This window comes from Protopterus annectens, chromosome 2.part0 (assembly GCF_019279795.1).
Source record: "Protopterus annectens isolate FY-2018-M chromosome 2.part0, PAN1.0, whole genome shotgun sequence".
Taxonomy (NCBI): Eukaryota; Metazoa; Chordata; order Ceratodontiformes; family Protopteridae; genus Protopterus; species Protopterus annectens.
This window is the reverse complement of record NC_056728.1, coordinates 99,012,952-99,018,263: the sequence shown is the minus strand read 5'-3', so window position 1 is coordinate 99,018,263 and position 5,312 is coordinate 99,012,952.

Below are 5,312 nucleotides of genomic sequence, written 5' to 3'. Positions count from 1 at the left end.
AATTTTATTATATTTTGCAAGCCTTGAAGTGATTTGGTTACACTGACATCTTGTAAATCACAAGCTACTGTTTAGAGGGACAAACGTATCAGCATTTACTTGTTTTTCTTCAGATATAAATGGAGCATCTATATCATAACTTAAACATAAATTGAACACTTAGGTTGTCGAATCCTAAAACATTGACACCTAATCGTCGAAAGCTAACAATAGCAATTGGCCACATCATCAAATTCTTTCCTCAGGAAAGAATTCGGGTGGCCGTCCGTAAACAAAATAAAGAAACACACCCAAACATAGTGGGGGGGGGGCTGCACTCCCCACCCCCCCAACCAAGTATACCAACTCCAAGATCACTCTACATTGGGGAAAGGGCAAATCCTCGATAACGGCCATGCAAATTCTTTCCCGAAGAAAGAATTAAATGATGTGGCCATTCGATATTGTAAGCATTTAACGCTTAGGTGTCGATGATTAAGCATTCAACAACCTAAGCTGTCGACAATTCAATAGGAACCCCAAATGGACATGTTTAAGGTTAATACATTTTAGACAAGTGTTTTATTATTTGTTATTTAGCAGTATGTTTAGCAATGGTATATACATAGTGAAGGGTATCCACATTTAGTTATTATTTTTACTTTTAATTTATGCAGACCATTAAAATCAATATTTTAGAGGAGAACAATCACTAAGAATATAAACATCCAAATTGGCAAGGGTTTCACAAATACTTCAAATAACTGAAATAACCAATTAGATTACGTGTTCTAACACGAGAAGACATATGGCAGCAATTTTGTGTTATGATTGCAAGTGAGGAATGAGCATCTGTTAAGAGTAATACGAGTAAAGGAATCTTAGAAAACAATGTTTCAGTACTTATAAACATGGTCACTTGGTTTCTGTACTCTGCATATTAAGGAAAGACTCTGAGAGGAGTCCATCCTAAGGTCTGCCTTCGGCTAGCTGTGCAAGTCAGGAAGAGAAATGTTCAGTGCTGTTTTATCTCTACCTTTCTCTCGTATCTTTTCTAAGTGTTTCTGTGACAGACTTGTAAACACTCCTGTTAGTGATTATGTTTTTCCATGCTTTGTGTGGTATGTGCTCCAGAGATTGCCTGCAGTTATTTACAAAAACTGAACCTGTGCTCCTTTAAAGAGCAATTAAAAACATTGATGGTAGTGCTGAATGGGATCAAAGCTAGGATGACAACTGGAAGCCTAGTTTTATTTATTTTTATTTATTTTATTAGTATTTATTTATTAGGGCAGAACAGTGACTTTCATACACCTTTTTCAGACTAAGCCCTGGTTAAGTAACTTGCTTTGAATTACACAGGCAATGAAGGCTGCAGGAATCAAACCATGGACCACTGGACCACAGGAACAGTTTGTTAACAGATTTTTAATCCTCTGCACTAACTGCCAGGCATTCTATAAGAGTACATGGAATACACACTTCAACATTAATAAGTAGCAAAGAAGAAAGATCTAGAAGTAAAAGTAAATTCAAGGAAAAATAACGGTGAGCAAAGGGGCGAATAAGTTTTCAAATGAAAAGGTTCCAATGGATATGATATAAAATTAATTACTTTCTTATAAACCACTACTACAAATTAGAGACAATAAACAAACTAAAAAATCAATTTATGCATTAATTAATTATAGGTTAATAGAGGATTTAGGATATGAGGCAGTTAGAACATGCAGAGAAGTTAATGAAAGTAAAAAGTTTAAAGCTAGCTCAAATAATGTTTGATTTTAGAACATAATATAAATTGAGAGGTATAGAAGGACAAAGAAATAAAACAGATGGAAATGATAATGGCAGATGAAATAAAAAGTATAAAGGAGACAATTGCAAATAGAAAGGAAATGAAGGACAGGAACAGTTTCAGATAAGGCATGCTGACAAAGAACATTTTAGGAAAGTGAAAAGGAAATAAAATAATGGTTGGAAAAATGGATAAATAAAGAAGATGATAAAATAAAATCAGAAACTACAAATAGGATGGAAATCATCATCATCAACAATGCCTTTTTCCCATTTTCTACATTGTGTTGGGGTGTTGTCACTCGTCTTTATCTCTCCCTAGTCAGTGTCACTCTCCTATCTTCTTCGACACTCATGGCTGACTGTCACAGGTCTTCTGTCACTGAATCCATCCATCTCTTTAATGGACACCTTCATTTCTTCTTGCCTTCTTTCTGTCTGCCTCAAATCTGCTTCATCAGATTGTCTTCTGCTTTCCTGCACATTGCCCAAACCACCATAATCTGCCCTCTTTAACCTCTTCTGCAGTTGGTGCTACTTTGGCTTCTGCTCTTATGTCCTCATTTCTTCATCTGTCCCACAGGCTGCATCCTACCACTCACCTCAGGCACTTCATCTCCATCATCTCTAGCTTCCTCTACTGCTCTGTCTTTACTGCCCAGGTTTCTGTACCATATAATAGTAATGGTCACACCACTGTTTTGTACACCTTACTTTTCAGCTTCTTTGGCATTCTTCTGTCATAGACTATGCCTGACACTTTGTGCTAGTTGGCTGCAGCAATCCTCATTTAGACTTCCTTCCCCTTAACCACCACCCCGTCCTGGATACATGAAGCTGTTAACCTAGTCCACTATTTTCCCTTCTATCTCAGTTTTCATTGTCTTCAGATTTCTTCTATTTGTTGCATTTACAACTGTTTTATCTGTACTCCATTTCAACCACATTTTGTTTTCCCTGTCATTTGCTGAAGCTCATGTTCAGAGCTTGTCTGTAATGTCACATCATCTGCATTCAGCAACTTTATGAAAACTTGTAAATATAATGCAAAGAAACAACACAGAGATACTGATATGTGAAGTTAGAAAAGTGAAAGAAAACTTCAGCAATGGAAGCACTGAAAGTAATATAGGAAAAGAAAAGAGAAAACAAATGTATATGTTAATGACATTAAATAATCAAATTATTTCAGCTAAGGTTCAAACAATGCAGATGATTTAATGTTCTCAAACTGTTCTTTATAAAAATTGGCAATGATATGGTATGCCATATAGAAAGTGATCAGTGATTATTTTTTTTTTTGAAAATGTAATAAATTTAGTTTGGGGGGAAACTGTTAAATTCTTGATTTCTTTAAAATACAAAGAGAAAGAAATGATGTTCCAGAGAGGGGAACAATGTTATATTCAGGAGATATGGTAAAATATATTTTTATTATAGTCAGTCTTTTAGATTATATGAATGGGATGCTTTGTTCAAACATCATGCTGAATTTCAAACAAGTAAAAGTAGGTGGAGGCAACAACTAAGGCAAGATAACAGTGAACATGAAACAGCTAATGCTATTAAATAGAATATAAAGATGAACATGAAAGAAATGATAAAATGTGTGAAAGTGTTAGAGAGAATATTGGGACTATTTTGATGACCATCTATAATATACCAAGTTTAGAAAAGGAAACACCATGGAATATGAACAACATAATTAAAATTTAGCTTTGAAATAACCCTACAGAAATCCATAAATATGTAAGATATAAAATGGATTGAGTGAGTCATACCATCATCAGAAATTGGCATCTGGTATAGCGAAAAACGTACAGTACAAGATATGTAAAAAATCAATACATTTGATGAAGATGTAGAATGGCTGAGAGAGGCATGGATAACTTGACATAAGAAAGGCATATTGAAGATAACACCCTAAAACATACTAGGAATAAAAGAAATCTACAGGTTAAAGATTTTACATATTTAGTAAATTATTTAAAATCATTCATTGTCAGGAAACTCAGGCTTACTATAAAATAATGCTACTATCAACATATGAAGAGTATGAAACAAAGGCAAAAAGGAAGAAAATACAAGGCAGAGCCAAGGAAGACTCAACCTTATCATTTTTGTGACACTAATAGGTTAAAGCCAATGTTAGCATATACATCAGAGATATGTTTAGTGATAGAAGTTGAATGTAAGAACAGGAAGTTTAATTTGATAAATGTATGTCTACCACACAATGAAAATGAAGACAATTTAGATAAAACAATATGGGAAAAGGAAGATAATCTGTTACTAAATCTCCAAGTAGAGGCTCAATGGATAGACTTGATAATCTGATGAGGTATATATGCAAGAAATGGAAAATATTATACATACACATATTACTTAGAAATTCAAGCAGCAGATATACATAAGATCTACATATAAAGAAAAAAGAAAAACTATTAAAATTGTCAGAAATTTCACGGAGAAAGTAAGCAAAACAGAGATTTTATATTTATGTCAAGTCAGGGTTAATCAATGACAGACTATATTTTGACTGAATGGAAAGAAGGAAGCAGAATCTGGATAAATAAAGTACTTAAATGATCACTTGCCTATTCAAGTTGCAATGATATAAGAGGTACTGATATTGAAGAAGAGTCTGGGGAAATGTACAAAAAGGATAAGAAAATGATCATAAATATTAAGCAAGAATAATAAGATCTCTCTATAATGAAATGATCAAGAATGCAAAGAAGAGAAACTAAAACTGTGGAAGTTAATGAGTGTATGGGCAAGGTCTAGTGATAATAAAAATGTAATAAAGAATTAAAATAATTTAAAAAGGCAAAGAAAAACTAAAATAGATCAAAAAGAGGAAACTATGGAGTTTAAAGATGGCATATGCAATTTATTGTTACTTATTATAAGGAATAATGACATACGTTTATATTGATGGCTAATATCAATAAATATGGATAAAAAAGAAATGCAGGAGATCGGTATATAAGTAATGGAAGATGTAATTATGTTATAAAGAAATATAAGGCAGAGGAGGAAGAAGGGGAATTAAAATATAGATTTTTAAAGAAGGGAAATGAAATTAGAAAGTATATTTTAAAAGAATGAAATAGAAAAAAAACATACTGAAGTTGAAGAACAACAAAGTTCCAAATCTGGATGTATTATCAAATAAGATTTATAAAGTAGTAGATTAGGAAATTAGAAGTGGATTTTAAAAGATATATAGAAACTTTGGATTTTCCAGATTCATGGAAAGAGATTGTAGTAATTCCTATTCATAATCAGGAAGTAAAAAGGACTTGAATAATTATTGCTTGATAACTCTACTACTGGGAAGGAACAGTAAGTTATGAGTATAGAAAGCTTCTGGAGAAACTCAAATGTTCAAATGCCAGTAAAGTTTATGTTTACTACTATAGCTATGCAACATCTAAAAGAAAAAAAGTATTAAAATAAGGGTCTTCAAATATCAATTTGCATGCATAAAACAAAGTTCAATTACACAGGGGTGCTACCCTCTTAGTCATATA